Genomic DNA, 22,780 nt, shown 5'->3' on the forward strand with positions numbered 1-22,780 from the left:
TAAAAGTGATCAGCTGGAGGTCACCATCTCCCAGCTTTCCTTTGATTCTTAGGTTGCTGACTAGATCATCCCCTTTAGCCAGTTCCAGGTCCAGCAGCGCTTTACCTCTTTTCGGTCTATAGACATCTTGAGTCAGGTAGAGTTCATTCACACACGTGATGAAGCTTTGTGACCATTTGGATTTGGCCAAGTGTTCTTCCCATGAGGTGCCCGAGTAGTTGAAATCTCCCATGACAACTATGCACCGAGAGCATGCAGCCTTAGCCTGGCGAATTCCTGGTCATGCTCTTATTCCTTGCTAGGTCCATAGTAGACTCCTCCCATTGTGTCCCCTGTGCCGTGTTCCCCATGTATTTTAACCCCGAGGGTCTCCAGTTGGCTTCCCTGGGTGCCAATGTCGTCTTGCAGGGACATGTAGCTTTTCTCGACATAGAGAGCTACACCCCCACCCCCTTTTTCCTAGCTCCTGGCATGGTGTACAGACACATTTTCCATCAGATAGATGGAAAAATCTTTTCACTGTTAGAACAGTGAGGCGGTGGAATAGATGCAAGGGAAAGGCATCTTTGGAGGTGTTCAAGAAGACTTTGGGAAGACATTGCTCAGAGGGGATCTAGGAGTCACTGTTACTGGAGTGCCCTGAAAAGAGCAGCAGCTGGAACCAAGGAGCCCACCCCCACACATGCCAGTGCCCCTGCAGGCAACAGTATCAGAAGCTTCCTGGCTCTAGGTTTTTGCCCTTACACTCAGGTCAGGCCATATTGGGATAAGGAAGAGATTTAAGACCCTGGTCAGATGGGTATGAAGCTGGCAGTTGCCTTTCTCTGGATGTGGGAGGCATGGCTGTCTTCCTTTGATCTCTCCAGTGTCTTTTAAGAGCCCTTGCAGCAGCAGAGACACCGACAGTGCTCCTCCCCTGCTTGACTGGTACTGTTGGTGTCTGTGGTAATGTGCCTGGTAGTTGCACTCCAGGGGCAATTGTGTAGATTTAGGCATAGGTAAGACAGAAACATGCACGGCAAGGGGGTTTGGACCAGGTGTGACCTCTGAAGATTACTTCGAGTCCATCATCTCTCATTCTAGGATATGGTCCCCAGCAGTTGCATGACTGGATCCTCTTCTCTTTCCCCACAGCCCAGCTCCTGTGTGCGTTTGTTTTCTAGGGAAACAAACCCAGTCCCAGAATGGCCCTTGCCTTCCTGCTTCATTGATTCCTGCTCATGTGTGAGCAAACTCTCTTCTCCCCAGGTGGAAAGGGAAATCCTTGCACTGGGAAGCTTCTTATTACCTTTAGTTTTGGCAGGACTATTGATTCAATTAGACATGTTGGTACTTTTTTCTCCAAGTCTATGCTCAGATTTTAATCAACAAAGGGTGGGGTTTTTTTTTTTCCTTTTTTACACTCATGAACCAATTTCAATCTAGATAGGGCTCAAACTCTAAAACCCTGGCACCCAAAACAAGTGTTTAGGCCACTGGGACTGTTCACACCTATCTGGCACACACAGAAAAGTATTGTCATCTAAGCCAGTGTCTAAACCCTTCCATCTCCCCACCCCTGCTGTCAAGGGAGGCGAGAGGTTGGAGGAAACAGAGAAAGTTTGCTGGTTACTTGCAAGGATTTTGCTTTTCCCCATAGTTTGGTCCTGCTGGGAGCTGTGGAAGGATGCCAGCTCTCCTCACCAGAATGAGGCCAGTGTCCTCTCCAGGGGTGCAATAGGTCAGCGTGTCTTATTGATGGATGATGCACCTGCTGCCAGGGGGCTTTCGGAAAAGCTAGAGAGAGGTAATACATGCTGTGGGTCAGCTGTTACCAGCTGCATTTGGTTTACACTTTGCTCTGTGAAAGAAGCCCTTTAGCCCTGGGTTATTGCTGTGGCCTAAGCTGCACCACAAAACAGGAACAGTGTTTGTCTCCAGTCTGATTCCTGGAACTGAGCACCCACCCTATTGACTATTCCTGTTGTAAGGAGTGACCTAGAAACCTCTACTCGAAGACGAAGAAGAAGAGAATGCTATGTGAAGAATGCCCATCTGCAATGATAAGGAAGAGACAGTCTTAGATAAAGGGAGCTTGAAAACAAAAGAAGAAACAGAGTACTGGGTTAAAGGGCTCATTAAAATACTAAAAATCACACCCCTAGGTGTTGAAAAAGTATGCTAATGAAACACATGTATGTAAATGAGATACATGGCTAAAACACAGGTATAGAGACATGCCCAGTAAAGAACTTCTTGCGTCACTCACTTATAACCAATCATTAAGCACACTTGTGAAGGCTTGAAAACTCCTGTATAAAAGATGCTTAGAAGTACAGTAGTAGTGGGTGTGCTTGTTACGTGAAATTCCACTCGCACCTTTTATTGCTAGCAATAAACCTTCTTTGTACTTTCACCCCTGGTATCTTTATTGGCCTTTGCATACCGGTCACGATCCCAGACTTGAGCTGGGGCATAACAGTTTTTGGCACCCCAGATGGGACTGCCTTAGATAAGGCTTTGCCTGGACTAACTGACGACCAGCCGACCGCTCCTCTGGAACGAATGTCAGGCGTGCCCCGGGATCTCTTTTCCCTGTAAGACTTTTGCTTCAGGGGGAGCTGGATCACTGAGGCAGCAGTAGCCTAACAGTGCAACGCCATAGAGTGAAAGTACCAGTAAGAGGCACTTGGGTGAGAGGGTAGAAAGGGCATAAGGCATATCGTCAGTACGCCTGCCTGGGATTATCTCTGTAAGTATTCTGTCTGGCCCGAGTCCAAGACCAGTGATTTTTCCCCTGTGAGGACGAGGACTAAGAACAGATCCCTGGATCCCAGGTAAGTTGGATGGTCAGAACCGGGAAGGCAGCCCTGAGATGGGTACCATTAACAGTAAGGTTAGGAAATGTACCCCCCTCTCTTGTGTATTGGGACATTGGGCAGAGTTTGGTGAGGATCCTATGACTAAGAAGAAAGCTAAATTCTTCTGTGAAACTGCGTGGCCACGCTATCAGCTAGATGATAAAGAATATTGGCCTCGGGAGGGAAGTGTTAATTATAATACCATCTTACAATTGATTTTGTTCTGCCGGCAGAATGGTAAATGGGAGGAATTGATGTATGCGCAAGCGTTTATGTCTCTCTGTAGGGATAGACAGGTTTTGGATAAATGTGGATTGGGGGAGGGGGTTGGGATCTCTAAGGTGACAGTGGCTCGACCAACTGAAAATCCTGTCCTGGAATGTCCAGAGCCGGAGGGTCCACTCCCTTTGCCACTTCCACCTTATCCTCCTCCTCTTCCCCCTCCTCCTCCTCATTCATCTGATTCCTCATTGGCATCCGCTCTTCCTCCTTCTTCCCCCCCCCCCCCCGAGGCAAAGGTTGAGAACACTCCCTGACCCAGGGATCTGGAACAGCACCGACCATGGCCGTCAGGTGCTTGGCAATCTCCAGAATCCCCGACTACTCCTGATATAACCCCGGGAGGTGGGTGGAGAGTACATTTGGGAGCAGACTCCGGGGTTAAGGGAAAACATCACAGGGAATCTGATCCTGGCCATGGGAAGGAAAATGGGGTATTTCCCCTAAGAGAACAAGTGGTACCCGGGCCTCTCGAAGATGACGGTGAGCCAACCTACCGTTGAACCTTTGTGCACGTTCCTTTCACTACCTCAGATTTGTATAACTGGCAGAACAATACCCCCAGCTTGAGAGAGGATCCTGAAAAGGTATGAAACCTGTTTGAAATGATTTTCAAAACCCATAACCCAATTTGGGCAGATGTTCAGTCTCTTTTAGATGTCCTGTTGACACCAGAGGAAAGGAGGATGGTAGTAAACAAAGCCTGTGAGTACGTGGAAAAGGAAATTACCGCAGGGCGCCTACATGGAAATAAGGACAATCATGTCCCCACCCAGGAGCCAGATTGGAACCCAGACCAAGATATGACCTCCATCCATGCCTATCGAGAATATATCCTCCGAGGATTGAGAGGTGCTGTGAAAAAACCTCAGAATCTCAGTAAAGTGTATGAGGTTCGATAGGAGATGAATGAGACCCCGAGTGCTTTCTTGGAAAGAATCTACACTACTTTCAGACAATACACCCATGAGGACCCGGAGGATGCATCGAACGCTTGCATGGTAAATATGATCTTCATAGGTCAGAGTGCACCGGACATCAGGAAGAAATTGCAGAAGACAGACGGAGCAGCAGGTATGCCTATTTCCCAACTAGTAGACATTGCTTACCAAGTATTTACTACCTGAGAAAGTGTTCAGGACAAGCAACAGGACAAGAAAGAGGAGAGAAAGATGAAAATGCAGGCAGCCCTAGTGGCAGCTGCAATCACGGGAAAACCTAGAAATGAGGGATCCCGGAGACAGCCTCAGAGACGGGGTCCATTAGAGAAAGATCAGTGTGCCTATTGCAAACAAAAAGGACATTGGAAGCGGGAATGCCCCAATCAGAAAGTAGGTGAAGGTGAAAAGAAAAGAGAGGAGAGCAGTGGACTGTTTGCTTTTGGAAGGGATTCAGATTGAAGGGGACCGGAGGCCCGGGAGGGAAAGATAACCCAGATCCAGGTGTCCCCTGACGAGCCTCTGGTTAAAATGCAACTAGGGGACAGAGATGAATTGGTAGAATTTCTCGTCAATACAGGTGCTGCCCATTCTGTCTTAACTCAAAAACTGAAACCTTTAAGTAAAAAGACTGTGCCGGTGGTAGGGGTCACAGGGAAGGCAGTAACACGACCCTTCCTACAGCCAATGACCTGTAATCTTGGGCAGGCCAAAGTCACCCATCAATTCTTGTACATGCCAGACTGCCCCGTTCCCCTTTTAGGGAGAGACCTCCTCTGTAAACTACAAGCTACGTTGTCATTTCAGGATGGGCAAATGTTCCTAATGGTGCCTCCTGAAAAGGGGTGGAACCTGCAGGCCTGTCTTCTCGGCCTTCTCTGAGAGGAAAGTACACCGGATATTCCTCAACCTCTGCTCGATGCTGTTGTTCCATGGGTATGGGCAGGTCACCGACCTGGGAAGGCTAAAAATGCTGACCCTGTAAAGATTCAACTTTTGCCAGGGGCCCAGCCTCCATGTGTGAAACAATATCCAATGCGGATGGAAGCCAGGAAAGGACTGAAGCCGTTAGTTGAACGGTTCCTGGAGTATGGCCTTCTCCGTGAATGTACATCAGCTTTTAACACACCCATCTTGCCCATGAAGAAGCCTAAGAAGGATGAATATCGCTTTGTTCAAGACCTGAGAACTGTAAATAAAGTGGTCATGAGTATACACCCAGTTGTCCCCAACCCATACACCTTGCTGTCTGCCTTGAACCCAGATCATAACTGGTTCACAGTTATTGATTTAAAAGATGCTTTCTTCTGTATACCGGTAGAGAGGCAATCTCAGGAAATATTTGCATTTGAATGGGAAGACCCAGATACTAGCATTAAGACTCAGTTTTGCTGGACTGTCTTACCCCAAGGGTTTAAAAACAGCCCAACCCTATTCGGCACTGCGTTAAGCAAGGATTTACGTAGGCTAAAACTGCCACTGTCCTGTGCCCTTCTGCAATATGTGGATGACTTGCTCTTAACTGCCACCACTGAAGCAAGTTGCCTAGAAGGAACAATTTGCCTCCTTAATTTTCTGGGACAAGAAGGATAACGGGTGTCCAAAAGTAAGATGCAACCAATGTCCCAGAAGGTAACATATTTGGGATTTGAACTACAGCCTGGTCAGAGAGCCCTGTTGCCTGAAAGAAAAGAAGCTATATGCTGGCTAGCAACCCCAAAAACAAAGAAACAACTACGGGGCTTCTTAGGTACAGTAGGTTTTTGCAGGATTTGGATTCCAAATTTTGGGGTTATTGCAAAACCTCTGTATGGAGCTACACAAGGTGATGCAAAGGTGCTCGAATGGACTGAAGAGTGTGAGCAAGCATTCTGCCAGTTAAAGCAGGCTCTCATTGAAGCACCCACCTTAGGACTACCGGACATGAGTAAGCCTTTTTCCCTTTTTGTGCATGACCAAAGGGGGGTGGCCGTTGGAGTATTAACACAAAAATTAGGTAGCTGGCAACGACCAGTGGCATATTTTTCTAAGCAATTAGACCTTGTGTCATCCAGATGGCCTGCTTGTCTCCGGGCCGTTGCTGCCACCTGTCTGCTAATACAAGAAGCTGAAAAGTTAACCCTAGGCCATGAAATGACTGTATATGTGCCTCACGCAGTGCTTACAGTCCTGGAGCAGAAAGGAGGGAACTGGTTAACCCCAGGACGAATGGCTCGATATCAGGCCATCCTCCTAGACAAGCCTGAAATAAAATTGGCCATTTCTCGCACTGTAAATCCAGCAACACTGTTGCCACCTATGGCTGACACACCAGATCTTGTACATGATTGCCTGCAAACATTGGAAGCTGTTTACTCCTCAAGACCAAACCTGAGAGACCGACCCCTCGACAATGCTGAACTGGAATTCTACACCGATGGCAGCTCGAGTATGGAGAATGGAATTCGAAAATCCGGATGCGCTATCGTGACTACACAGAATGTGATAAAAGCAGGACCTTTAAACCCATCTGTTTCAGCTCAAAAGGCTGAACTCATTGCTATGACTTGGGCTTTGCAATTGGCGGCCAACAAAACTTAATATTTATACTGATTCTAAATATGTTTTCCTTGTTTTACATGCTCATGGAGCGCTGTGGAAAGAGCGGGGTCTACTTGATGCTAAAGGAGCAAGCATTAAACATAGCAAGCAAATAAAAGCTCTCCTCAAGGCAGTCTGGGAACCGAAGGAGGTAGCGGTAATGCATTGTAAAGCACATCAGAAAGGGAACGACCCCTTCACAAAAGGTAATCGATTTGCTGACACTACAGCAAAGAGAGCAGCTAAAAGACCTCAGACAGACTTGCTGCCCGAAGTAAGTAATCTGTTACCTCTCCTCCCAGACCTATACCAGCCTGTGACACCACAGTATGGGGAAAAAGACAAACAATTAATAAAAGAGTTTCAAGCAAAGAAGGGGGAGCACGGGTGGCTAGTAGCAAAGGATGGCTGCATTATCATCCCAGCTGCCTGGGTTCATGCGGTAGTAAAGAGCGCTCATCATGGCACCCACTACGGACCCAGGGCAATGGTAAGATGGATCAGTCACTATGTAACTGGAGTGGGATTAAGAGAGGCTGCCAAGAAGGTATCAGAGACATGTGAGGTCTGCCAGAGAAATAACCCAAAAGGAGGGAAAAAAGAAACTCCAGGACATCAGAGAATAGGCAATGGGCCAGGAGAAGAATGGCAGGTGGATTTTACCAAGTTGCCCCGACAACAAGGGATGAGATATCTCCTTGTCTTTGTGGACACTTTCTCTAATTGGGTTGAGTGCTTCCCATGTCGGACTGCCCAAGCCCAAGAGGTGGTCAAGGTGCTCCTGCGAGAAATCATACCTCGCTTCGGACTTTCAAAAGGAATAGGGTCAGACAATGGCCCACGTTTCATTGCACAAATTACTCAGAAGGTTTCTGAGTTCCTGGGAATCAGCTGGCATTTACACACCCCTTGGAGACCCCAGTCCAGTGGAAAGGTGGAACGTATGAATCAGACCTTAAAAAGACACCTTGCAAAGATTTGCCAAGAAGCTCGACTCAAATGGCCAGAGGCCCTACCCTTGGCCCCGTTACAAGTAAGGGTCGCACCACATTCTAAATTGGGATTGTCACGGGGCACCTCGCTGCCCCGCTCCTAGAGAGGGGAAAACTGCTGGGGGAAAAGCCCTAGCAGCCATAATGAGTACAGCTGTGGGTTGCCGGGGCAACTAATAAGAGTCAGCTGCCTGTAGGGGCAGGGCCTGGCTCCTATAAAGCCTAGAGCCAAGGCCAGACTAGCAGTTCCCTGCTAGCAGCCAAAGAGGCAGGAGCTCACGGGGCTAGGATGCAAGTACTGCTCGAGCAGACTGAAGGATGGTGGCTCTGTGGCACAGGAGCTATGTTGTTGCAGCCAGGTGGCCTTAAGTTAAGTTACAGCCAGGAAGCTTGTGTTTTGTTTGGTTAGTGTTTATATTACACCGGTGGTTTGGGCGAGGCTGTAGGGGTTGGAGGAGGCCTCACAGGGACCCCCAGAGAGGTGGGGGAACCCTAGCACCAGAGTGGGCGCTGTATACTCATAGGGACCCCCAGAGAGGTAGGGAGACCCCAGCGCCAGAGTGGGCGCAGTGTACTCATAGGGACCCCACGGAGTGTGGGAGAACCCTAGCACCAGTGAGGGCATGGTATCTTCATGGGGACCCCCAGCGAGGTGGGGGAACCCTAGCACCAGTAAGGGCGCAACTTGCAGGGGCTCACGGAGCATGAGGACCCCGGCACCAGTGAGGGCGCACTAGGCCCTGAAAGTTGCAGGGCAGAGTCGTGGGGTCAGTTAAGCTCAGAGAGGAGTGGCTGAACCTCATAGGGACCCCCAGAGAGGTGGGGGAACCCTGGTGCCAGTAAGGGCGCAACTTGCAGGGGCTCACGAAGTGTGAGAACCCCAGCGCCAGTGAGGGCGCAGGATCCTTAAAGGGGCCTCACTGCAGAGCGTGAGGACCCCGACTCCAGTGAGGGCGCAGAATCCCCAGAGAGGGGGGCATTTAAGAAGCCCAAGTGGGGGCGCACAGAGTCCCAGAGAGGGGGCCTTGGAGAAGCCCAAGGGTGGGCATATAGAACCCCAGAGAAGGGGACAATATATGAGAAGCCCGAGAGGGGCAACCTGTGAGAAGCCCAGGACGGGCATGACGAGCCCGGTAACAGGCTAGCACTGCAGACAACCCAAGAGAAGGGCAGGGTGCTGCGGTGGACCTCAGGAAAAGGGGTTAGCAGCACGGTGTGCCCAAGAGAAGGACAGGGCGCTGCGGTGGTCCCCAGCAAAAGGGGATAGCAGTGCGGTGAGCCTGGACCAGAGAGGGTAGCTGTGCGGTGGGCCTAAGGAACCGGAGGCTTGGCCGGAGGTCCCGTAGTGGGCCAGGTTGTTTTAGAGAGGGCCCAGGGGATTTGGACCCGGGGAGAGAGTGACGAGGGCGTGGTGCTGCGGTTGTCCCTGAGGAGAGGGATAGCAGTGCGGTGAGCCCGAGGAGAGAGCCCGGAGTGGGCTAGATCATAGAGGAGGCCCGGGGAAGCGGGCGTGTGTTTGATGGATAAACGTCCAGTACATCAGTGAGGCTTGGGGTGTGGTATTAGGGGCTGGTAGGAGCCACGCGCAGCCCATAAGGCTAGGGTGCCTGGGCAGCACCCAATGTACAGGGAGACCCGCGGTGGGTCTGGAAGAACGGGGACGGGAGTCCCAGTTAACTGTGCCGAAGAGACGTAAGACAGCCTCCCAACTGAACTCAAGATCAAGATGTGGCGGGCGAAAATAGAGGGTGCCCTTGGGCTGAATTGGCACAGTGAGAGGGACTTAGGGAGATCACGGCCCTCCTGAGGACCCCACCGTGACAGGGATTAAGCCCATTTGAGATAATGTATGGTAAGCCTTACCCTCTGAGTCTGCCCATGGGTACTGAACAACAGTTACATGTTTTAGGAGAGGGAATGATTAGAGAATATGTATGGTCCTTGGTTTCTGTTTTGTCTTCCATCCATCAGCAGGTACGGGACATGCTGCAGTCACAGGATCAGTCTCCTGCCCCGGAAAACCGACTATTACCTGGAAGTTACGCCCTTGTGAAAGACTGGAACGAGGAACCACTTAGAGCCAGATGGAAGGGCCCATATAGGGTACTCTTGACGACCCCGACGGCAGCAGAGCTCGAGGGAATCAAGACTTGGATACATTCCAGTCGCCTAAAGCCAGTGGCTGGACCAGAACAAGAAGGAACCCCTGCAGACTCCGGGACTGGAGGCAGAGAAGAGTGGAAGGTGGAGCCAATAAGAGACTTAAAATTCCTATTCAGAAGAAAGGAACTTTAAATAATTTGTTAATTTTTGATCAAGTTTTACAGCCCTTATCATGAAATTGGTCAAGGTTTTATTGTGGGGCTCCCTGATCTGTCCACTCCTTCTCATAAGAGGGGAAAACCTTTTACAACAAAAATTTGACCCTCAGGAAAATGTCTGGATTTATCTGGCCGGGGAAATGTTAAATAGAACGGACTTCTGCTTAGCGAGAGGGATCAATGCTTACCTGTTTTTATATCTATCTTCCGGGCTAAGGTAAATCAAATGATTTTACAAACAAAGAAAGCTGATGATACTAGATTTGTGTTAAACCAAATTGAATGGAGCAATTATAATAATAATTAAAAATGCTCCAAAGGGGGGAAATGTAAGGAGTGACCTAGAAACCTCTACTCGAAGACAAAGAAGAAGAGAATGCTATGTGAAGAGTGCCCATCTGTAATGATAAGGAAGAGACAGTCTTAGATAAAGGGGGCTTGAAAACAAAAGAAACAGAGTACTGGGTTAAAGGGCTCATTAAAATACTAAAAATCACACCCCTAGGTGTTGAAAAAGTATGCTAATGAAACACACATGTATGTAAATGAGATACATGGCTAAAACACAGGTATAGAGACATGCCCAGTAAAGAACTTCTTGCATCACTCACTTATAACCAATCGTTAAACAAGCACACTTGTGAAGGCTTGAAAACTCCTGTATAAAAGATGTTTAGAAGTACAGTAGTAGTGGGTGTGCTTGTTACGTGAATTATTCCGCTCGCACCTTTTATTGCTAGCAATAAACCTTCTTTGTACTTTCACCCCTGGTCTCTTTATTGGCCTTTGCATACCGGGCACGATCCCAGACTTGAGCTGGGGCACAACACTGTAACCCATGACAACACAGCCATTAAGTCAAGGGTGGACTCCTGAAACTTCAGGTACCAGCAGGCCGAGACCCCTGTGACTAACAACTGTCATGTACTACTCAAAACCTATGTGGGACAGTGACCTCCAGATTGGACAGCCAAAATGATGCTGGGAAATGATACAAGTCTGCCAGGAAGGGATAAAAAGCAGTGGAGCGTGACCCTCAGTGGCGCCTCCTCATCCAGCACCCAACTTACCAAGACAGAAGGAAAAGCAGGTGACCCCTTTTTGGAGAAAACATTGCCTTGAAGGAAACCGAGCATCAACAGCAGACTCCTGGGCCTCGGATAGGTAGATATACTGACACCAGTGCTCTCACAATCACTACAGCAGTGTAACAGGGAGCCAGTGACCCTATTACAGAGCTGCCCCAGAGAGGTGAGAGAGGTGTTAAATGTCAATAAGACACACCTAGACTGGCCTGGGAGATGAGCCAAGACGTGGTAATTGTCAATTAGGAGTTCACAAACTGGCGGTGAGGTGTTAATTACCACTTAGAGACTTTGTATCATAAGACCTGAGGCTGTGATTACAGACTTCCCCTGGAAGAGGAACTGGAGCAGTGGCTGAGAGCCTGCCAGAGCGATGAAGCAGTGTTCCTTGTGCGGAGGTGAAGGCACCAGGGAAAAAGAGTGGAAGTTTTCTCTCACAGACAGTAGCCGGCAGTACCTGCAAAGGGTTTTGAGCAGAGCTAGCACGGCAGTCTCCGGGACAGGTACTCCATGTTAATGAGAGTCTGTGACTGAGGGAAGCCGGCATGGTTAACCCCAGTATTCTGTGGGACTGCGCACAAGCAAGATGGGCACTAGTTGCGAATGCGGAGTACCCACTGATTGTGTCTTCTTAAAGAGCCCTGCTCATCTCAGATAGGGGTAAGGGGGAGAGGACTGCGAGCCACTGTAAGCAGCATTGGCACAGCCAGCAGCCGTTGATTTTGGGGAGCAGGAGTGTGGGAAGAGCTGCCATTAGTGTTCCCTGAATATAGAGATGCTGCTGCCCAAGCTTATCTACATATTATACTAGCGGGAGCCTGCCCTGTCACCAGCGGCCAGAGATGGCAGCAGGATGGGGCGCGGCATGTTATAGCCTTTATTAAATCAGAAGCTTTAATTTTCCTTTTTTCTCCCATCAAGTCGTGGCAGGCGAGAATGAGTTCATGCATGGGAAGTGGGTCTCAACATGCCCCTTTAATTGATCCAGGCATCCCGCTCACAAGCAGCTACTATACACTATACTACATGGGTTTAAGTGACATGGGTTTGGATGAGTGAGTGAGTGTGTGTATGCTAAGGTGACCAGCACCACTCATAACTCAAAGTGGCATTTATGATTTTATTGGTAACTTCACATCCCGTCCAATAAACTAGAATGTATTATGATCCCATGAGTTGGTCCTTTGTAGCCAGATCGACAGGTAACAATGGGTACATGAGCATGTAGCATCGATTGAGTGACAAGTGTTTTCTAGCAAATGTAGAATGGAGCCATGGGGACCCATGGTCTCTTCTCCCTGACTGCAGGGAGACACTGAGAGGAGGCAAACTGCTTCTCGGCCTCTTGTTGCTCAGATCAAGCATAGCCTATGCTTACCTAGGGGAAATACCACAATCACCACAGTGGCTTCCTAGTCATGCCTGGGGAAGACCGCTCTGCTGACATGGGATAGTACCTGCATAGGTAAGGCATAGTTAACCTGGGCTTTATGCCCACTTTATGGACCTGGGAGACTCTTCCCTAGCTTGTTCCTGGGGCCTTATGGGTATGGGAAAGTAAAACTTGCTGGCATCCAAACCTGAAGCCTCCGGGCTTGGGGCTTCAAGTAGGATGCCAGCCAAAGGTTTTGGGAAACATGTGAAGCCCCAGATGGGGATGGAGGATGTTTGCCAGTAGTAGGGCCAATTATGGTTCTGGACTAACTTGCAGATTTGGAACTGATTTGGCTGATTGGGCTTGGAACACGGAAACATTTAAATTAAAGAATAAATAAATCTCTCTTCTCTTGCCCTTGAGCCAGAGAAAGATTCCTACAAGAATCAGCACAGAAAAAGGAACAGGAACAGCCAAATGCCCAGCCTGTGGCATAGACACCGTCCATGTAGACATCTGCTATGTCCATCCAGACTCTCCTGGGCACCCACGTTCCTAGGTGCTTTCAATCATGGCAGAGCACCTAGAACCTTTGGCTTGTTTCTCCTTGGAGTGAGCTGGGATGGAGGGAAGGGTCACCATTAACTTTTTTTTTCCAAGGCCTCCTCCACAAGCAGCTTGTCTCATCCAGCACTGGTGGTTCAATGGTAGAATTCCTGCTTGCCATGCAGGGGCCCTGGGTTCAATTCCCAGCCAGTGCAGGGGCTCAAAGTGATTCCTTTTCCTACCTTGGTGGCCTCAGGTAGTCCTTGAGGAAGATGCTTGACTCTAACTTTCCCTTATCCCAAAGGGGCAAAACAGTCTTATATAATAAAAGCCTTGTTTGTGTGTGTGTCTGTCTGTCTGTAATGCTCTGGACCATAGTTTCTCAACCCATGGTATGTGTACCCCTTGGGTACATGAGACAGGCAGGGGGTATGCGGATAATCTCTCTCTCTCGCCCTGTTTTCCTCTCAAAACTATGACAGAAAATTTGGTGCACTGGGCATTAAAATTCTGCAGGAATAATTTGCTGTGACTAGGTTCAACCCTGCTAGCTTTGGGCAACATCACTTCTAGCCCAGGTACAAACTTGAGTTGTGCACCCTTGGTGCAAAAGGTGGCAACCCCTATCCACACCAGATCAGACATCGACTGTATCACGGCCATATATGAATAGTCCTTCTTCCAACATATAGCACACATTAGTTTATAAATATAAAATCCCCTGGAAAATTGAGTGTTGGGGTACTTATTACAATTTTCAGAAGTTAGGGGGTACTTGCTATGTAAAAGGTGGAGAAACACTGCTCTGGCCAGTAATCCCCCCAACACCATCGGCAGATTAATGCAGGGGCTGCAGATACAACGATGGACAAAGGTGCAGCCTTCGCCCCATGCCTTGCCCCGCAGGGAAATGAATCGTGCAAGGAAGAGAAACCCCAATTATTTAATACCTTAATTTTATTTCAGTCTGCAGAACAAAGAGGTGAGCTGTCCACGGAGAAATGCATGGAGCAGGAGGAGAAGGGGAGAGGAGGAGGGGATGCTCCCCGCCATGAGCACCGACCGGCAAGGGCAGAGGAGGAAACTGAGGCCGGGCTGCGGGCACTAAAGGGTTAACGTGGGGGGGGCTGCAGCAGGCGTGACACAATGCAAACGTAGGGTGACGTCACGCGCGAGGCGGTGGCTCCGCGGTGACGCGCTGGTCTGGCCCCAGGTGCGGTGCGGTGCGGTGCGGGGGTCGGGGGCGCTCCGAGGAGACGATGCCCGGCGGGAGCAGCCCAGCCTCGGCGGCAGCAGCCCAGCCAGGGCGGCAGTGCGGGGCGATGGAAATGGCGCTGGGGCCCGGGGCCCGGCCCCCCTGCGCCCCCCGCCAGCGGCCCCCGCCCCCCCCGCGCCCAGGTGAGGTCCAGCACGGGGGCCACGCTCCTGCCCCGCGGGCTGCGGGCTTCCCACGCACATGGCTGGGGCAGGACAGCTCCATTGCAGCCAATTCCAGATTTTGGCAGCCCTTACCGTAAAAAGTTCTTCCTGACATCTGACCTAAATCTGCTCTCCATCAGTTTGTGGCTGTTGTTTCTAGTTACTCCAAGGGGTGCCCTGCTAAACAGAGTATTCCCTATTCCTGCTGCCCCCTCCAACGAATTTGTAGATGGCTGCTAGATCACCTCTCAGCCTTCTCTTGCGGAGGCTGGAGAGATCCACGTCTCTCAATCCCTCCTTGTAGGGTTTTGCCTGCAGGCCCCTAACCATGTAAGTAGCCCTCCTCTGGACCTGCTCAAGCTTGTGCACATCCCTTGTGAAGTACAGTACTCCAACTGCAGCCTGACCAATGCCGCATAGAGGGGAAGTATCACCTCCCTAGATCTGTTCATGGTGCGCATGCCACTGTGTGATATAGAGCAGTTAGCTTAATTGATGTCTTCGTCACACTGATGTCATGACCCAAAGGTCTGATTTTTCGTGTGTGCTTCGGCACTAAGAATTATCCCCGTGGGTATACAACTTCGTTGCACGGAGGAGTTCTGCTGCGCAGAGAACCCGCGTGCAGGGAACTGTTCCCACCACTTTGCAGGGATCTTTGCAGGGTGCATTTCCTTTGCAGCACAGAAATGCACAGTGCAAAGGTTTCCCGCTCGTCGTATGCAAATTTGTGCCCCGCAATTGGCTAGTTCTAAATTATTCACACGTGGCGGCTAGTGATTGGCCTGCTAGCCGTATAAAGGCTTGAGCAGTTTCCGCCCAAGCCGAAGAGGACTCCGCATCCATCTCGTGGGGACTCTGGGTGTGCGCGGCAGGGTAATAGAAACCCTGTGTGTTGCTCAGAGGAGTTTGGCGGCCTGATCCATCGCCCACCTCTTCCCGTCCTCAAACAGAGCCTACTATAGGACGTAACGACGAGTTTAATGCGTGCTTGTCCTGGACATCCGGAGTTCTGTCTGCGTGGAGCCTAGCAAACTCCACATGTGTTCGTGTTTTTTGTTGTAACCGCAACTCAAGCAAGTTCTCAGCCTACACCACGACCATCTCGGTGTAAGTAAAATAATCTTAAAATCAACCGTTAAGTGTCTGTGCCTAATTCTAGCTCGGCGCCCGCCCTCTCCGACCCGGCCTGCCCGGGCTGCTGGCCACAGTCCGCGTGCAGAGCGACGAAAGCGACCCGGGTCAGACCCGGCGCGCACAACTGAGAAGTCAAGTTCATCTTGGAGTCAAGTAGTACTCTGAGATCCCTTTCCACTGCTATGCTGGTTACAAAGTCATCTCCCAGTCTGTAAGCCTGTTGGAGATTCCTTCTCCCTAGGTGCAGTAATATGCTTTTATCTTCATTAACCTGCATCCTATTCTGTACTACCCACATTTCCAACCTGTCCATATCCCCCTCAATCCATTCCCTGCCCACCGGTGTGTTTACTTTGCCCCATAATTTGGTGTCGGCCATGAATTTGGAGAGAGTGCTCTCCACACCCTCATCCAAGTCACTGATGAAGATATCGAACAGCACTGGCCCAAGGACTGAACCTTGGGGGACTGCACTGCCCACACCTTTCCAGGTCAATACCGACCCGTCCCCCGCCGATCTCTGGGTGCGTCCCACAAGCCAATTTGCCACCCAGCTGACCATGTAATTGTCTACGTCACAGCTGCTTGGTTTACGTATGAGAATGGGATGAGACACCGTAGTTGAAGGCCTTTTTAAAATCCACGTGAATGATATCTACCTCGACTGCTGCATCTAATCATTTTGTGACACAGCTGTAAAAAGAAACAAGGTCGGTCAGGCAGGATCCACCTGCTATGAATCCGTGCTGGTTGCCCTTCAGCATTATTTTTTGTGCTGGGCTCTCACAAATGTGATCCTTAATAATTTTTTCAGTTTTTCCCAAAACTGATAGAGGTGAGAGTAACCAACCTGTAGTTACCCAGATCCTTCTTCCTCCCAGTCTTGAAAATAGGGACCATATTGGCCCTTTTGCAGTCCTCTGGGACCTATTGTGAGCACCACAAGTGCCCAGACAGTTGTGCCAGTGGTTCAGCTGTGAGACAGGCCAATTCCTTCAGCACCCTTGGAAGAAGATCATCTGGGCCTGCTGACTTAAACATGTCCAGCCCCTCCCCTCACTAGGTTGGCGCTAACCTTTGGTGAACTGGTGTCCCTCCTGTTTCTCTCATCCATCTCTGTACCTGTCCCTGGTGACTCTGTCAGTTTAATGCCGTTTCTAAATCGGGAGTAATTGGTGCTTTGTTTTCCTATGAGCATTCCTCATCCACCTGGGTGACAAGGACTGTTATCTCTTGAAGGCTTCTCCCTGCAGTGCCTTCTCTTTCATCTTAAATGCCCATCCTCCCTTGTCCATCAAGGCCCTAGTAGACACCTTGAGTTCATTGGATCCATTCCCCAAATCCCGGTTGGATTCTGCATCCCATACCCAATCACAAATGCTCTTTAACCATTGCCCAAACAGGATATCAAGGTCCCACACCTGACTTAATCTGCAGCATCCAGCAACGACAGTTGGAGTTCTGGGTCTGTGATGATGAGGAGATTGGGGAAATCTCAAGATCAGAGGACCTCCTTCCAGGTGAGTTGTGGCTGTCCCCCCCACCCGACTTCGCTGTCAATAAAGCTACGTGCCCCCCCCACACCATGTCAGGGTGTACGCAGTGTCAGGAGCCCCCAAATCTCTTATTGGTGCACTGCTGAGGAGTATGGGTGTGAGGGTATGTGGTATGTGTGAATGTGTCTATATAGGACGTGGGGGAGGGTGTGGGGGTATGTGTGGATGTGTGTGAGTGGGTATGGGTGGTTTGTGGGGATGTGTGGGTGAGCTTGGGGTTTGTTGGGGGCTGTGGGTGGTGTGTGTGTGCGTGTAGCAGTGGATGGGGCTTCCCCCAGAGTCTTGTAGGTGTGAGTGTTAGGGGGTGTAGGGGAGGGTATGGGTAGGTGTGGGCTTTGTGGGGTGTATGATTGGTGGTTGGTGTGGTTATGGGGTTTGTGTGGCAGGGTTTGAGGGTATGTGGGGTGTGCATGGGAGCTCCTGCATGAGCCCAGCTGAGCCAGTCAGCCCGTGTCCCCACCCCGCAACAGCCCAGAGTCTGCATGCCCTGTGACACTGCTCTGCCACTGCCAGCATCTCATAGCCCCAGCATGGCCTGCACCAGCTCCACTCAGGCTTGACACATTCAATCACCCCGGGCATGCAGCATGGGTAGGGCAGCTCCTTCTGCCTGGTGCCCCCAGCCGCATGGTAGCACTGGGGATCAGTGCTTGCAGCCCTGACCCCATGTGCCCTGTGCTAGCTCTGGGCTTGACCTTCCAGTGTGAGCAGCACCGGTAGCAGCTGGGCAGAAACTGTTGCTGGTTGTGGGGAAAAAACGGACCCTCCCCCTTGCTGCTGCTGCCGGGCAATTTCTGGTGAAGCTATCTGCGACTCACCACTCTCCCCAGTGGCTTGCGCACTGCTGCCTCTGGGCTGCCCTGCAAGTGGTCTGCATTGTCACTGCTGCCACACAGGTCAGCCCAGAGGCAATGGTGATGGAGTCACAGAGCCGACTGGCATGGCACGGGCTTCAGGAAGGCGCACCAAAAACTGTCCAGTGGAGGTGAGTGGGAGGAGCTGATTTTGCCCCACAACAAGCAGCATTATTTTTTCTGATGCAGCTGCCGCTGCTGCTGTTCAGCCTGGAGGGGCGAGCCTGCAAGCCATGCTGGGTCCCTGGCTTAGCAACAGTGGCACAGGAGAGAAGCTGCTGCTCAGTGTGGAGTAAAAGTGGCCTCTCCATGCTCCTTCCCCCCTCCTGGCACTTGGTCGTGCATCTGCCTGGAGCCCGCACGAGGCTGCCCTGAATCTGGTCTGCGTTGCCACTGCTGCCCCACTGGGCAGCTCAGAGACGGTGTTGATGGTAGAAACTCGGGGCCACCCAGCACAGGCTCCAGACAACTATACGTGGAAGCACTGATCTTTTTAACAGACTTAAGGGGATTGATTACTTGAAGTGTTCATAAACTTTGTGGGGAGGACTTCCACCAGTCATCCCGGGAAAAGTATGACAGCATTTGTGGTCGGGGCTCCACTGGGCTGGACGCTGTGATGAACCCTGAACCATTGTTCAAATGTTGCCCGTACTCCCTCTGACTCGGTCTCTTGCCTCAATATTCCCTAAGCCGGCAACCGAGTTTTAGTTAATCAAGTTTAGATAGGCCTCCCATAGTGGGACCGGGGAATGTATGGCCTGAGACGCCTATTAAACTTTTCTTCTGGTTAGGGGGGTGTGTGTGTTTATGTTAGGGGAGAGGGGGATGATGGAAAAAGTCCTTTGTAAGTTCATCAAGCTGGGTGCCAGGGCTGACAGGTAACACCCTTTGCTGTTTCCTTTCCATGGCCTTCAGTGTCATGAAGCCTGAGACTCGGCACAGAGTCCTGGTTCAAGTTCATGCCAAGGCCTTAGCCCCTTTGAAGACCCTGTGAAATGGATGCCATCTGGGACTGATGACCAGAGGAAAGCTCCATGGGTGCATTCCCTGCGCAAGACCTTTTCCCTGGTGTCAGGAATCAGAGCAGCCGTCGGCAGCTGCGTTCTGACCCTCACCGGAGTGTTTAGACTTTTGACTTGACAGGTGGGTAATTAACGGATGGAGTGAAATTAACCAGGCACAGACGCGTGTTGGTTATAGGAGATTGTTTACTTACGCTGCCTCAGGATGAAATACGAGGCAGGTAGCAGACGTGCTTTAGTTACAGCCGAGCGTACGTATCTGGTTACAATTGACCGAGCATGACGAAAGACATGCCATGACCGAGCTGACAAGGATGAGGGGGGGGGTTTGGGTACGTTGGGACCGCCGATGACGGGGAGTGATTGGTGGTTGATCAGTCCACCAAGTTACTCTGCTGCGTGTGTTCAGAGTTCTCCAACGTGGGCGGAAGCTGCTCGTACTTTTGAATAGTTAACAGGCCAATTGCTAGTTGCCAAGTGGGAATAATTTGTAACCGGCCAATGGGTGGCACGCATTTTGGCACGCATAGTTAGCCAGTTACAAGGGCTGGTGAAGTTTAAACAAATGTAGTCATTGGGCTTGGAGGGCTTTTCACTGTGCTGGGATTTTCCACTGTGCCATAGGCATTTACTTAATGGGTTCCAACACCTGGAAGCAGGCAGGAAGCACAGCCCTGCTCCTCTCAGAAGAGAGCAACACATCTCTACGTCCTCCCCTCATCCTCAGCCCAATAGAGCATGAGGCTATTCAGGCACTGCCCTAATGCACGTGTCCCATGTCTGCTTGTCCCAGCAGGGCCTGAGGTGATGGTATGGACAGCTGGGGCAGATACCCTGAGAGTCTCGGTCTGAACTGCACCGAGTAGGGAACGTTAGCCCAGCACAGGGACCTGCCCCACCCTTGCCTCCAGCACTTGGGGTTCTGGCAGGAAGACCTTGTTTTCTTGAGGGAACACAATGCCAAAGTCCAGGCCTGCTCTGAGGCCCATCCCAGTAGAAGGAATAGCAGTGTTTGCCCTTTGCCAGCAGGGTAGTAACTAATCTGGAGTTTCTCTTCCCCATGCAGGAGATGCTTGCCTGCTGAGCAGAGCTGAGGAGCAGCCGCCTGTGGAAGGGTCTGCAGACCTGGAGCCAGCACAGACTTCCCCATGGAGTTTGGGTGAGATGGACTCCCTGGGACCTGAGAAGGAGCCATGGCACGAGAGTCAAGGGAGGTCCCAAAAGCGGAAGGAGAATGCAGCCATGAGCCAGGTACCATCTCGAGTTGGGCATCAGGGTGGAGAAGGGGCAGAACCTAGAAAGAGCCCTGGGTGCAGGCAAGAATTGGTGGAGCTGAAAGACCTTAAGAGCCACTGGAAAGATGCACTGCATGCAAGCAAAGGCAGTGGGGAGGGCCTCGGAGGGAAGCAGGAGCTCACTTCCAAGCACGGGCAGAGCTCAGCCCTACCTGAAGGTCAGGAAAACGTTTAAGTACCCATCACTGCTGGCTCTTCACAAGATAAGGTAGATTGGGGAGAAGTCCCATGTATGCACCACGTTTGGGAAGAGCTTCCCCTGCCTCTGCCCTGGTTGCTAACTGCCAGACCCATTGTGGAGAGCTACCCCACTGCTTCACCAAATGGGGGAAGAGCTTTGTGCGCCCCTCAAAAGATTCATAGATTCATAGATGTTAGGGTCGGAAGGGACCTCAATAGATCATCGAGTCCGACCCCCTGCATAAGCAGGAAAGAGTGCTGGGTCTAAATGACCCCAGCTAGATACTCGTCTAACCTCCTCTTGAAGACCCCCAGGGTAGGGGAGAGCACCATCTCCCTTGGGAGCCCGTTCCAGACTTTGGCCACTAGAACTGTGAAGAAGTTCTTCCTAATGTCCAGTCTAAATCTGCTCTCTGCTAGCTTGTGGCCATTGTTTCTTGTAACCCCCGGGGGCGCCTTGGTGAATAAATACTCACCAATTCCCTTCTGTGCCCCCGTGATGAACTTAAAGGCAGCCGCAAGGTCGCCTCTCAACCTTCTCTTGCGGAGGCTGAAAAGGTCCAGTTTCTCTAGTCTCTCCTCGTAGGGCTTGGTCTGCAGGCCCCTGACCATATAAGTTGCCCTTCTCTGGACCCTCTCCAGGTTATCCGCATCCTTCTTGAAGTGTGGCGCCCAGAACTGCACGCAGTACTCCAACTGCGGTCTGACCAGCGCCCTATAGAGGGGAAGTATCACCTCCCTGGACCTATTCGTCATGCATCTGCTGATGCACGATAAAGTGCCATTGGCTTTTCTGATGGCTTCGTCACACTGCCGACTCATGTTCATCTTGGAGTCCACTAGGACTCCCAGATCCCTTTCCACCTCTGTGCCACCCAGCAGGTCATTCCCTAGGCTGTAGGTGTGCTGGACATTTTTCCTCCCTAGGTGCAGCACTTTGCATTTCTCCTTGTTGAACTGCATCCTGTTGTTTTCTGCCCACTTGTCCAACCTATCCAGGTCTGCCTGCAGCTGTTCCCTGCCCTCCGGCGTGTCCACTTCTCCCCATAGCTTTGTGTCATCTGCAAACTTGGACAGAGTACATTTGACTCCCTCATCCAAGTCACTGATGAAGACATTAAAGAGTATCGGTCCAAGGACCGAGCCCTGCGGGACCCCACTGCCCACACCCTTCCAGGTCAAGACCGACCCATCCACCACGACTCTTTGGGTGCGACCCTCTAGCCAATTCACCACCCACCGGACTGTGCAGTCATCCACGTCACAGCCTCTTAACTTGTTCACCAGTATGGGGTGGGATATCGTATCGAAGGCCTTCCTGAAGTCTAAGTATACGACATCCACCCCTCCTCCTGTGTCCAGGCGTTTCGTAACCTGGTCATAAAAAGAGACTAGATTGGTCAGGTGTGATCTGCCTGCCATGAACCCGTGCTGGTTTCCCCTCAGCATAATTTGCCCTGCCGGGCTCTCACAAATGTGAGCCTTGATAATTTTTTCAAATACTTTACCAAGGATGGAGGTGAGACTGACCGGCCTATAGTTGTCCGGGTCCTCCTTCCTCCCCTTTTTGAAAATGGGGACCACGTTAGCCCTTTTCCAGTCCTCCGGGACTTGGCCCGTGCACCACGAGCATTCGAATATTCCCGCCAGTGGCTCTGCAATGACGTCGGCCAGTGCCTTCAGCACCCTCGGATGGAGCCCATCCGGGCCTGCCAGCTTAAAGGCATCCAGTTCTTCCAAGTGACTCTGCACCATCTCAGGGTCTACGCATGGCAGTCTGGCGCCTTGCTGCTGCCTCTCTACAACCCCAGTGAGAGACTTGTCGTGCCCCTCGCTTAGGAACACTGAGGCAAAGAACTTGTTGAGGAGTTCAGCCTTGTCCCCCCTGTCTGTCACCAATTGTTTCTGCCCATTTAGCAGGGGTCCTATTCCTCCCTGGGCCTTCCTTTTACTCCCTATGTATCTAAAAAACAATTTCTTGTTGTCCTTTACTTGGGTTGCCATCCTCAGCTCCATGGTAGCTTTGGCCCGCCTAACTGCCTCCCTACAAGCACGAGCAGAGGAGGTATATTCATCTTTAGTGATCTCACCCTGTTTCCACTTTTTATGTGCTCCCCTTTTGGCCCTTAGGCTGCCCTGGATTTCTCTGGTCAGCCATGGAAGCCTCCTGGCCCCTTTCCCTTTTTTGCCTCGCTCGGGGATCGTCTTGCTTTGTGCCCGAAGGATCGTTTCCTTTAGGCACAGCCACCCTTCTTGGGCACCCATCCCATCAAAACTCCTACTCTGCAGTGCTTCCTTGACTAATCGCCTGAGTGCAATGAGATCAGCTTTCCTAAAGTCTAGCACTTTCACCCTACT

The 22,780-nt window shown here is 51.0% G+C and overlaps 1 protein-coding gene, 1 non-coding gene and 1 pseudogene across 2 annotated transcripts in view; 2 read left to right on the forward strand and 1 right to left on the reverse strand.

Annotated features, from left to right (window-relative positions):
* LOC102564300 (zinc finger protein 420) overlaps positions 1–22,780 on the reverse strand; it is a 295,266-nt gene that overhangs the window by 145,910 nt on the left and 126,576 nt on the right. The window lies entirely within an intron of this gene.
* TRNAG-GCC (transfer RNA glycine (anticodon GCC)) lies at positions 13,101–13,171 on the forward strand. Its single transcript has one exon. It is a non-coding gene; the product is annotated as a tRNA-Gly (tRNA).
* Positions 14,275–22,780, forward strand: part of LOC132248241 (zinc finger protein 420-like) — a 44,027-nt pseudogene continuing 35,521 nt past the window's right edge.

Source organism: Alligator mississippiensis, chromosome 2 (assembly GCF_030867095.1).
Source record: "Alligator mississippiensis isolate rAllMis1 chromosome 2, rAllMis1, whole genome shotgun sequence".
Lineage (NCBI taxonomy): Eukaryota > Metazoa > Chordata > Crocodylia > Alligatoridae > Alligator > Alligator mississippiensis.